Source organism: Aulonocara stuartgranti, assembly GCF_965226115.1.
Source record: "Aulonocara stuartgranti genome assembly, chromosome: 2".
Lineage (NCBI taxonomy): Eukaryota > Metazoa > Chordata > Actinopteri > Cichliformes > Cichlidae > Aulonocara > Aulonocara stuartgranti.
Window position 1 is genome coordinate 6,479,077 of NC_138940.1, and position 13,419 is coordinate 6,492,495.

Here is a 13,419-nt window from a genome sequence, read left to right on the forward strand (position 1 = left end):
ACTGTCTGTCAAAGACAAAGCTTTTGTGTTTACTTTGCATGAGTAATCTTCCAGAGAACTCGACGGGTAACTCAGCATTACTCCATTTGATTGGCACATCTTACAAAAAAAATTAAACCCCAATCAGGACAAGCACAATATCTTTTTTGTCTTTAACAAAACATTTCAGCTACATGACTCTGTTCTGTCTTATGAAACAATGAAAGATATAAAAAGCCATTTGACTTCCACAGATGCTGAAATGTAACTTGTTCTTACAAATCTTAAGCTAGAGCAAACCTTCCCAAAGTGTGGGGCCCGCCCCCTAGGGGGGGCGCAGAGCCATTGCAGGGGGGGCGCGGCAGGAAAAGGGAAAAAACAAAACAACGCCTGGCCACTGCTAGCACGGGGCGCCCACACAAACGCAAAGCAGGAGATGAAGCATCTCTGAATATGTTCCCAAACCAACTTCATTCTAAGCCAAAGACTAGAAAATATGGTGAAGCAAATCTTCCCTTTGGCTTCACCTGCACAAGTGCCGAGGTAGGTCTCCCCGCAGAATTGGTTTTCCCTTCGTCGGGAGCAGCGCTGGGCTGTTTAAATCACGGACAAACAGTATCCCACATTCTTGATTTTTAGTTCACAAACACGTGTTTTCTTGTAAAATAAAGGGGGGCCCAGCAAGGCTGGACTGGGACAAAAAATCGGCCCGGGCATTTTGACTAGAGACCGGCCCACCAGGATAAAGATTGAAAATGTGACGTCATTCAGGGGTAAAACTGCAAAGGATTCTGGGAACTTGTGGCAAGAGGTACTAGCGCACGCAGGCGTTCAATTGAACTCCGTTACACAGCGATAAAAAGAAACCCAAAAAATGACAAGAAGCTGTTGTATTATTAACTGCAATAGCCGGTCGCATGACAGCCACGGGAAGCCGACGGGTAAAGAGATCGTTTTTTTTAATCGGATTACGTCGTTGAAGAGAAATTTTTAAGCCATGTTTCCGAAGTAAGAGCCGACGGATGGTCTGGATATACCAAATATAACGTCCCAGAACACTCCAGCTCACAGGTTAGTCTTCTCCAAGCATTTCCACAGAGGTCAGTCTTCTGTTGTAGTTAATACGTAATTTTTCTTAACATAATTGGTGATATAGGTTACAAGCAAGTCTGGCGCTGAACATAAATTGTCGCGCTATGCTCCTTTGTTTATTGTGCATAAATAGTGAATTGTCCTGACACAATATTGCGTTTTGCTTCTGTTATTATGGTACATTGACAAAAACATATACTTTTATTCACAGGATAAAACAGTTGCTTTGTATCACTAATTGTCCAGTGCGATTACAACATACAATATTATTGTCACTGCTACATTTCTGTGATGCTACCAGAAATTATTTCCACTGCTAATTAATTACCGTTGAGCTCAAAGGTCCTATTAATAAACGGTTAACGAATGTGTATTTATGACGACGATTTGTGAGACTGGTAAACTTACCTTTGTTCGTACGATGGTCTTTCGTTCTACACGGTGCATTTCAAGGTCCTGTACCCATCCGTCGGTAAACTGTACCTGGGCTTGTTGCAGTGACCTGAAGTTACTAAACTTCATGAGTGTATGCACTCACTCCAAGAACCGTGTAATTATAAATCTGCGCGTGGTGAAAGTTGGGCAGCACGCTAACGTCTTTGGTCCACTCTGTGTGCTCATAAGGGTCTGACCCTTTCACTCCTTTGATTTTTTCCACGTATCTTTTCTTTGTCTTTTCGTCGAGTCTGTCTTTGTACGGACCGGCATTGTTCTCCTTTTGTTTTGTACATTCCTTTTTTGTGCGGCAAAGAAAAAACAAGAAGGCATTGTAACCGGAGAATGAACGTTTTGCGGTGCTGTAAATGCTTGCATTTGATGCGGTACTTGGATTGTTTTGCCACGAGTTCCCGGCATGCAATGCGCGAAAATCACGTGATTGCTAAACAAGGGGGGGGGTGCATCCGGCCTCCTCGGCTGTAATTGGTCCAGCCCAGAGTCGATCATGACCAATTGGCCAATCCAACACCTTTCATTATATATACCCTTCCTAAAAAAAAAATATCCATCGGCCCATAAAAACAAAAACTCGCCAGCAGCCCACCGGGCAAATGCCCGGTATGCCCGATGGCCAGTCCAGCTATGGGGCCCAGCAAAAAAAGTTTGGGAACCACTGAGCTAGAGTGACAGACTTGCAGCCTGTCCAGGTGTTCATCCCCATTCTCACCCTATGACAGTTAGGATAGGCTCCAGCTACTTCACAACCCTGAAGTGGATGGATGGATGCATGCATCTTGGTCTACAGTGAGATAGATGAAATAATGTTATATTCCAGTTAACTAGCTGAAAAGATGCCCTTGCTTTAGCCAAGATATACTAGAACAGTATCCGACTTACCATACATCTTCTCACCTAAAATAAGAGGCGTCTTCTTTACCTCCATGGTTTCTAATCAACATCTGCTGGACTTATATATTTGAAAACTCAGATATTCATTTGATTATATATTCAACATGTATATCATCCAATTTACATGGAAATAACCCTATTTTAGCCTGAGAGTCTACCATGCTTCTGCAGTGAGCATCACTTTCTTAAGTCTTTTCTTTTCATTCTCCTCCTAACTGATCCTTACAAATGACTGCTTCTCCGCGAGTCTGGTTCTACTGGAGCTCTGCTCCAGTTAAAAGGGATTTCTTCCTCCCCACCTTTTCCAAGTTAGATTTCCGGTAGTTCCTTTGATATTGTAGAGTCATTACCTTACAAAAATCTTACCTTCTTAAGTGTTTTGAGATGGCTGTTGTTGTTAACTAGTACTATGTGAAATCCGAATGTCAGCAATGTAATACATCATCCGTCACAATTCATGATCCATAATAATTCAGAGGTTTATGTTGCTGTAAAAAACAAACATTACCTTTACTTTGAGCATGCTTTCAGTGAAGATCCATTAGGTCATTGTGTCCAAGTTTCACTAAAAACTTCTCAATACTCTACGAGGAGTAACGGTTCTTGTAAAAATAGAAATACAATCTTTTTGGCCAATTCCCAGTTCTTGATCACCTCTTCCAGAAGGGGGACTGCTGTTCTAAACATGTGTGTCTCTGTTCTTTCATCATGGATCTCAAATTTCCACTGAGAACAAACAAGGTCAAGCTGACCCACCTTTCATGTTGAGGATCTTTACTGGTGATATCAACTGGGGTTCTGACCCATAGCCCTAGAAATGGCTTCAGTTCAGTCAATCCACTATATTAGCCCCAACAACAATGATTAAATCCAGATGTGTAACCTGGAGCTGGCTGAACTGTTTTTGTTTCCTTCCGGCAAAGTTCAGTTTTACTGTAGTAACTTGGAATGTCTATGGAAGAAACATGGTGCAATTGATTTGAACTGTGGCTCACCCTCATAGCACATTTTAAAGAAAAAAAAAAAACATCCACAAAGTCTTCACTCACTGACTCATTGTGACTTTATCCTGTTACCAGTATTGCCAACTCCCCAGTAAGGAAAATCGCTATTGGTTGTCCTAAAAGTCGCTAGAAGTCGCTAAATGACGTCATCGCCTAATTTGCATAATTTGGTCATGCTAAGCTAATTGTAACCTATGTTGTTGGAGAGAGAAATAACATCGTGGAAGAGACATAAAGTGAGTAAAAAACGTCCTAAATGCATTTAGAGTTTATTTAGAACTACAAATTAAATTTCTTTTAGCAATTATTGTTTTTTTTAATGTCACAATTCCAACCCTGCTCCTTTACCCGGGCTTGGACCGGCAAAAGTGACCCGAAATAGGCACTCTGGTGGAGTTACTTTGTGTGTGTGTGTTTATAAGTAGTTTTAAACCTTGTGATCCACAAAACAGCATAAGAGTAAAAGAGTAAAAGAAGAACTGACTGCATTACAGCACCCGCTGCTTGTTGAGAGTAAAAGCGATACGCGCTTTCACGTCTTTTTTTAGAGAAAAAGTCGCTAAGGGGTCTGAAAACTCGCTAAATATAGCGACAAAGTCGCTAAGTTGGCAACACTGCCTGTTACCCAAATCAGAGAAAACACCAAATCACCGAAGCTCCAAACACCAGAAATACTTTTTGCAGTCTTCGAGAGGCTGACATTTTACCTGTTTATATGAACCTTTAGCATCAGTCTTCTATACCTTTATGTCAGTAACTAATGAATTAGGACTTAAGAAACCAATCATTAAGCATTTTTTTCAAATAAGTAACGTTAGCTTGGTTAGTTTGATCGCAAGAAGCATGGTTATAATTTGTAGTGAGAACAGCTAGAAACAAGGAGTCTGAGTTATCTACCTTTGGTATTTTCCCCCCTGTTTTTTCGGACAATCTTGAACTTTTTTCCAGCTGCTTTATCTGTCTCCAGGCTTAACTCAGGGACAAATGTCATACAATTCATGTCCGTTACACTGTGTGACAAGTAAAGATATGCAGTGTTTGCATGCAAATTCCCTGACACAGCGAATGGCTGAAATTGGCTGAGGAAATAGAAAGAGCCAACATAGCAGCAGAATCTCATGCCTCAGTACACTGTAAGGTGTCAAGAGAGTTGGCAAAGCCCTGCTTTACATTCAAGGCTGAGGAGGGCCGTTCCAACCAAAGGTTATACACTTCATATTAGTTGAATGAAGTGAACAAGTCTAGATGAATGCCAAGAAAAAATTGGTGCCAAGACATGTTCTTTTTGTTTTTGTTTTTTTCATCACATACTGGCAGGAGTTTTGCCGCCGTCTGGTATCGATTCATCTGTGTCTTCATATGCTGGAGGGAAGGAACGACTTCACTTCAGTTAGATTATTTGAATGATTATGACAAATTATCAATACTAAGACATTTTTTCTTGTATCTCTAACTAAGTGATTTCCTTACTTTATAAAATCCTTCCTTTTTAAGATATTTTGAAATGAAATTTCAAGATTTGCACTTTGGATTTAGATGCTTCACAGAGAATTCAGTGTCTTTATGTAGTCTAGAAAAACTTTTACATTCATTATATCCCTTAATAACTCATATAGATTGTGATAATTGGAGTGGGTGTAAAATTGATTCAGTTGTAGCATGTCAGTGTCCTCTATTTGTGAGAAAAAAATATTGGAAATTAGGAAAACAGAAAGTCTACTAAATGAAATAAGATTATTGTATAAATTAGGTGGGTTGAATTAGGAGGCACTGATTGAGTTTTCACAGAATGACCTAAACTGCTGAAATGTGTTGTTTTTAAGATAAATAGACAAACAGGAAAAAAAAACCCAAAAAAACTAACCAAGATAGTTACTCACATATTATCCCTTTCTATTTATTGTTACTGTCAAACAGCTACAGCAATAAAAGTGTTTACACTTGTGGTGTAGCAGCTGTAGTAAAATCACAGAATGATGTACCCATTATTAAAACTCATCCATCTTATTATTTACTATATTTTGGCTCCCTCAAATTAATTGTTTGCATGAATCAAGCTCTCTATTCAAACGTAACTAGTTTACTATGACACAGTTAAGTGTCTCACAGGTTTGTGAAATAAAATATCTACTGTGAGGACCGAGGAAAGGTGATTGAAGCAAGTTTTTACAGTGCAGACCCAAAACGAATACATCTGACTTGATACAGCTTTCAGACTGTAATTTCTTCTGTTGTCACTGTTTCTTTCTATGGGAAAATGATATCTGATATACTTCAGAAGATCTTTCAAGGAATGGAGCCTGAAATATAACTTTAATTTAGCCAGATCTCTTTATATCCCCTCATTAATCCATGTCTGTGCTCTGCAATGTCCAATAAAGGCTTCTAGTGCTCAAGCAAAGAGTAATATGTGACTGTTGAGGCTTTATCTTTCTTTTTGGAGAACATATGGAAGAAAACTGAATGCGCATACTGCAGGATTTGTTTTTTATTGTATATAGTCTTTAATTCTGGAATGGGAAGCTTTCCTTGCTTTTGGTCTTCCTCTCATTATCTCTGTAAATGGGCACTCTGTGTGATAATTAAATGCAGTAGAAAAATGCAAATGAATGGGACAAACAGAGCTACAAGTCTTGGTAGCTCCCAGTGGACAAGCCAAGCCAAGAAGTGATTCAGAGGCAACAAAGGAAACAGCCCTCATTGTGATAGCAGAGGAGCATTTAATTTTTTTAGTCAGTGGAACATAATGAATTGGTTCACTTTGTTTTATACAGTGTGAGCCTTTGACATTCATGCTCTTGTTAAAAACAAAACAGACCATGCTGTTCTGCTGACAGAACACATTTGTGAATGTGACTACATGATTTAAAAAATGGCGTACATTTTAGTTTCTCAAGTGTAAATCTGTGTTGGTTTTTAATCTGACTGATTTTTAGTATCCATTGCACACTTTGCGCAGTAGGTATTATTTTTTCATATTTCGCTAACGAGCAAAGTCAAAGTAATAAAACATAAATACAGACACATCAGTGTGCATGCAAATAATAGAAATCCATCACAGTAAATATTTTTAGCTTTAGCTGGGCCTCCCTGGTGTTTGCATTTTCCCAAAAAATTCATTTAGACAGCTCAGCATGTGGAGTATGAGATGGACAGATTTTGACAGATGACTCCCATCAAGCAGACATGTCGGTTAAAGTAAGTTAGAAATGACACAGCTCATCTTCATCAAAGATCAACTGTCTACTTTGCTTTGTAAGGGTGAGACGGGGTGACATCCTACTCATCTGTTGAAGAAATTAATCATGCCATTTCTCTTACTGATAATACCTTAACAAAAATAATCATGCTTTGTATGATTATTTTTGGTACTGTTCTAGTCATAAAAAAAAATCCATGGTGATGAAGAGCATTTAACCAGTAGGCTACTACCTTCTTTGATCAAGAAAAAACATGGGGTCCTCTGGTGTCAGCAGCTCCTTTCAGTTTGAGTATGCTACGATCACACTGGCTGGAAATCATCGGAAAACCAAAATTATTCTATGTGCAGTGATTTTGGCGTCTTTGATCAGGTGACCGGGTCAGCGACCACTTTTCAGAGCAACGATAGTGCTTGAAGACCGCAATAAAATGGCAACATGATAGAGATGGTCTATGATTCTGTCAACTCTGATAAATTGGAGAAAACCTCAAATATGTGCTGTCTACATGCACAATAATTCAGTCCAGGCAGAACGTTATCAATGTGAAACAAAATTTCAGAAATTCCTCCCCAACCAGTGATGGAGTTGCTGCAGAACAGTGATTCAACTACAAATTAACACAGGATCTCAACAAGCTAACTTTTATATATAAATATAACAAGCATGCAACTGGTTGGTAACCACTTAAGTTCTTTCTTGCAAAGAAATGCATCGTAGATGTGTTGCACTCATCGGCACAGACTTATACTGATTGGCTGATCAACCAGTGCAATCAATCTGTGTGTTTCTAAACTACCTGGCACTTATTTGCAAGCCTTCACCAATCTGTCTGACAGTGACAGCAGTCAGTCAAAGTCAGACTGTGACTGTAGTGACAGGCTGTACAGTTGCCTTGTGACTGACAATGGTTGGCCAGAACTTGGTGTGCTGCACCAGTCACTTCAAGGTTGGTAAAATTCAGCCAATGCAATGCAAACCTTTACATCTACTTTATATCTAAAGGCCACCAGACAAACTGTGGATTATCTGAAATTGCGTTACAAGTAACGCATTACTGTAATCGGATTACTTTTTTCAAGTAATGAGTAAAGTAAGGGATTACTGTTGCAAAAAAGGTAATTAGATTACTGTTACTTTCCCATAAGCACGCTGCGTTATTGCATTACTAAAACTTCTTTTTGCGAGTGTGTCTCACGACAATGACGTAAGTGAGTGCGACATTCATGGCAACAGCTGTGTGCAGATCAACTATCGAGTGCAGGAGAGCATATGACCGTGCAGCGTTTAAAGCGTGGAAGTACTGACCTTACTTTGAGTTTGATTCCGTAAAAAGTGACAAAAACATTAGTGTCCGCTGTTCACTGCGTGAGAAGAAACCTTCTTTTCACAGCGAAAAAAAACCCCCTTAACTTCTGAGTAAGCACCGAGTACGCTGCCTGTCTTTCCTCTGGTGACAGGAACGGCAGGGTTTTAAAGCGTGGGTCGAGAGCTGATGCTGTGTAGAGGGTGTTCCTCTCAACTGTGCTGGCATATCTCTTCTTAAGATCTTGACTGATACTTTGCTTGATGTTTCTGACCAGTGCTGTGTCACCAATGTTGTCTTGGGTGTCATGCAACAGATGCGCTACGAGAGACAGAGTAGGATTCTTTTCCTCAGACATCACAGTAGTCGCGACTTGCATTGACTCAAGGCCCGGACAATTTCTTGAGTGTTCCCAGTATCTGTCTCATTTAGAGTAAAGATATCTGTGCTACTCTTTTTGACTTCGGGAGACAGCAGCGCCGCACAAATTGCAGGTTGTTGTTCAAGGAAATGCTGGAGCATGTCATAAGCACTGTTCCATCTCGTGCAGACATCAGTCTTAAGCTTGTGAGTTGGGAGCTGTAATATTTTCTGTTTTTGCTCCAGAGCGTGGTTTGCCACTGTGCTTCTATTGAAAAACCCAGTTATGCGCCGCACTCTTCCCAAGACTTTGGCTATTGCAGGCAGGTTTAAGGCTCATTGTGATGCCAGATTGAGCGTATGGGCGAAACACTTCACATGCAGGTATCCCGCTAGCTGAGTGGCAATTGTCATATTAGAAGCATTGTCGGTGACAACCACCAGATTTTTGTCGGTAATCCCCCATTCCCGTGCTGGATTTTGCAGGCAATGTTCGCTCCGGTGTGACTTTCATGTAATGTTCGAGTTTGGAGAACGTAAGACAGCAGTCGCCAGTCCGCTGTGAGATAATGAGCTCACATATGAATCCACAGCCCGTGAGGTCCATGCGTTGCAAGTTAATGCAACCCTTTCTGCTGTGCTCAAACTTTCCTCAACTTTACGTTTCACGTCTATGTAGAGATTGGGTACGGCTGCGTCAGCGAAAAAACGTTGTGATGGTATCATATACTTGGGTTCCAGCGTCTTGAGCATGTAAGAAAAGCCCTCGTTTTCCACAATGTTGTAAGGACGCAGGTCTTTGCAGATGAAGTACGTGATAGATTGTGTTATTTTCTTAGCTCGCTCTGAATTGGAAGATAGCTTTGCTAAGCTAAGAGTGTCCAGCGTTGGTTGATTTTTCAGTTGCTTTTTCAGTGCTAGCTTTGCCATCCTCGGTTAATGCTATTTTTGGATGGTGCCGTGTAAGGTGGGCCCTCATGTTCGTAGTATTCCCAGAGGACTTTATTTTCATACGACACACCTTGCAAATCCCGTGTGTCATATCCATCTCATTTGTTCCATCCTTGTTAAAAAATCCAAAATACGTCCAGACGTTTGATTTAAACGCAGATGGCGCTTTCCTGATTTCTTTCTCTTCCTCCATCTTTGTATGATCAACTTTCCCATGTGCTGACCTAACCTCTGCTGACCTCACTAGAGAAAAAGCTCAACCGCACCATCTGGTGGACTGGAAGTTTTTGGAACAAAATATCAATATCTGCTGTCCCTGTATCGATACTTTATTAGCAAACAAAATCGCGATACTACGCAGTATCGATTTTTTTCCCCCACCCCTATTGCCTACCCAGTCCCACTCTCTGTGTCTGTGAGCTCATCATACATCAGAAGGCCAACAAACACACCACTACAGCAAGACTGAGAACACTTTCCTTTTTTCTTTTTGATGCATGATTTTAATTTTTACATCTGGCAACTTTGCTTCTTTGGTTTAGATTCACTGCACTGCCAACAGCATCTCCTCTGCAGCAGGGGGCTGGTTTCAGTGAAAAAAGCTCAGATAAACTATATACTCTGCCAAACAGAAGACAGGCAAAGTTAGCATATAGCTGCTGAACGTACTGGAGCTTTGAGCAACAAAAAAAGAAATTGCCGCTATAATCTGACAGAAGTAGAGAAACGTGTGCCTTCTAAAACAGTCGACTAAAACCTTTATATGGTGATTTCATTCCTTTAGTGCAGTCATTGCTTTTTCACTTCCCTGTAAAACAAAATCATTAATTACATTCCATTAGAGATGTCTATTGGCCTGTCTTATGGCTGCAGTTGGAAACTTATGTATGACTGGTGCTGAACCAAAATGTAAATTAATGGACTGGAAAATCAAAACAATGAGCTGAAAGCTTTTAAAACTGTAGTACGTCACTCTTTATATATATATATGTGTGTGTGTGTGTGTGTGTGTGTGTGTGTGTGTGTGTGTGTGTGTGTGTTTGTATTGCATGTGTATTAATGGAATTCAAACAATAAAAATCCTTTTTTTTTACTGTCTCATGCATGTCTTTACATATTGTGAAGAGAAATACATGTAATCATGTACTCACCTTTCTTTGTATTGATCTGTAAAACCACTCACATAAAACATTGCAGCTTTTTAGTATAGCTCTATAAAATCGCCAAGACCTTTAAAATAATTTCCTCAAGTCTGGTCAGAACTGAAGGACTTTGCAGTAATAAATGATGAACGTGCAGCCTTTTGAAAAGTACTTCTGTGTTCAATATATTCCCAAGAAAAACTTTAAATTCCCAATTGAGGTAACTGCTGAGCAGGCTGCTGAGAAATGCTGCTAGTGTTGGTTGACTCTATATTATTTTGGGAAATATAAGCCTGCTTGCTCCATTGCATTTGAATTGCCTTCAACTCACCTGCACATGGCATTCTCCTGGTGGGAATAACTGTTTATACTTGTGCCATATGTGTGTGCTTTTTTTCCTCAAGTCCTAACAAAAACAAATATATATTGAGCACTAAAAAAGTCATGCTGTTCTCTTTCTAGTATAGGAACTATAACATTGGTCAAGGGATGTGAGAGAAAGAAGATTAAAACCTTGTTACAGTGTCAAACACCAGTGATAGATCTGACAGCTTTGGGGCAGGTAATGTAATTCAGATGTCCCCACAGATTCGAATGCCAAAGACACTCAGTTTCACCAATTTAGCATGCAGTGGATTGTTACTCTCTTTGCACTGCCAGGACTTTACTTCAGCTTAGAAGTGTTAAAAAAAGAAAATCAAATCATCAAGATCGCAATATCTAAAGCTGAGATGTGTGAGCCAAATAAAGCTCAACACACATAGAATTTTAAACACTATTTCAACATTTTGCATAGGTGGGAACCATTGTTACAGCCATTTATTATGGCTAAATAATACATTCATTTGCAGAGAGAAGCAGTTTTTTATTTTAGAGAGGACAATAAGAAATTTACATTTAGCACTTTAGTCACATATATTGCCAATGATCTGTTGCTCTCAGTTTCTGCTCTTCTAGAAGAACAACTGTTTTCTTTAATAATTAATTATACTTGTATCACTTTGTTGCATATTAGAGAGTATATGGTGGAGACACATAACCATAAGAATAGAACAGCAAACAGCATAGGCCTTTTATAAGGTGAAAGTACTACAACAGTAGTAACTCACCCTTAATAGCTCTAAATAAATATGGTTGGAGTCTTCTAAAAATACAAATATTAACAGTGTGTCGTTTTTTTTTTCAAAGTTTAAGTCTGTGTTTCCTTTTTTTAAGTTATCTAAACAATTTATTCGCTCTTGATAAAACGTTAGGCATATTAACATAAGGTCAGGAGATTGCTGTGGGGCTAAGACTGACTTGAATGATGCTGAATTTTCTGAAATCATTAATAAAATACCTACAGTATATTTGGTTCTTAGCTGTAAAGTCTGGTCCCTTTATGAATAATTCCAACATTGACTGTAATAAAAAAAGGGGGGCAAACTCAAAGTGAGTGTACTATTTTTCTAAGCATCAAAAATTCGCATAATTGGACTCTTCTTTAGTTTCAGAGTCTGATCTGTTTTGTCGAGTTCATTGTTTTAGGAGTCCAGAGGGCAAAATGGTGCCCTCCCACCTGAGTTTTTTGTTGTTTAGTTTTTTTAAAACCAGGTTTGTTAAGCTGAAATATTTTACAGCTGTTCAAATGCACTGATGACTAGCTGCTACAAAAGTAGCTTGTATACTACTGCATAGGACCGCACAAGCACATTGGCCAAATGGGAAACATCGCCCACTGGCTCAATCTAACCAAAATATTAGTCATGTTACTACTGCCCCGAAGCACTTACAGTAACCCTGAATCTAATGATCCACAGGTCAATGTTAGATAGCTAGCCCTTTGGCTAATTAGCATTCACCTTTGCTTTGACAATGAAGAATTTCTTACCTTTCACCAGCCAAACTGCAGCACTATTGATCCATTCAGATATAGCTGTCTGCAGCTTTTGTTGTTTCAGCCAGGCAGCAATAAAATAGAGGTGGAAGGTTTCTCCATAATTTCTTTGTAATACCTCACCAAAGTAGAGTTCAACAAGGGCTTTTAAGTGGTCTGAACACGGTTGCAGCTGCAATGTGTAATTCACAAGTGGTGGATCAAACTTGCATTTTGGTTATGATGTTATTATTTATCTGCTTTTGAGAGGTGATTAAAATATTTGTGGCGTGAATCAGATGGAGATTTGACAGGTGTGTGCTGCAGTTCGTGGGGGAAGGAAACTAAGCAAGGGTGCCCAGTACTCCCTCTCCCCAGTCACCTCTTCTAGCTTATACAGAGGAACACCAGAGTGTTCGCAGACTATCCAAAAGATATACTGTGATCTCTCCAGCCTATGCTGGGTCTGCCCCAGGCGCCCTTCCTGGTGTGACATGCCCAAAACACTTCGCCCAGGAGGCACCCTTACAAAATGCCCAAATGACCTTAGTTGGCTCTTTTCAGATAGCGATTCCAAGTGGGTGGATTCAAGGTTAAAATTTTGCCAACTTTGAGATGGATGATTGAAGCATCTGTCAATGGAAGTGACGGATAATACTAATTGACATATGAGAGGATGTTAAATGGGTCAATTAATCAGTTATCTGTCCTTTATGTAGACCAACAATCAGCACTAAAGTAATGCGCACAGAGTGAATAACTTTTTGGCCATTTAGTTTTTATTACACATCCTCCAACAGCTTGACTAATTCATAGTCAAGCTGGTAGAGGATAATTCATCTGTGCAAGAAATTTCAGAAGCTGTGTGTAGCTTCCACAACTGGGCAGCTTTCAATCAAATGAACCAGGTAAAATATTTTCAAGCCAGTAATCCATCGTTTGATTCCTCCTCACTCAGTGGTATTCACAGAGAGCTGATGGTATCATTCCTGCTCTTCTGTCAGTATGTGGTCCTTTCTGGTTTCAAATATATTTTTCTCTGACAGCTGACACTTAATGTCTCACACTCTTTTTGTATTTAATTATATCATATGGTGTTAAATGCTATTAACTTAATTGCTTGTTCCTTTAACATTGTTTACACACTATATTAATATTTGTAGTGTAGTGTCAGCCAATGTGT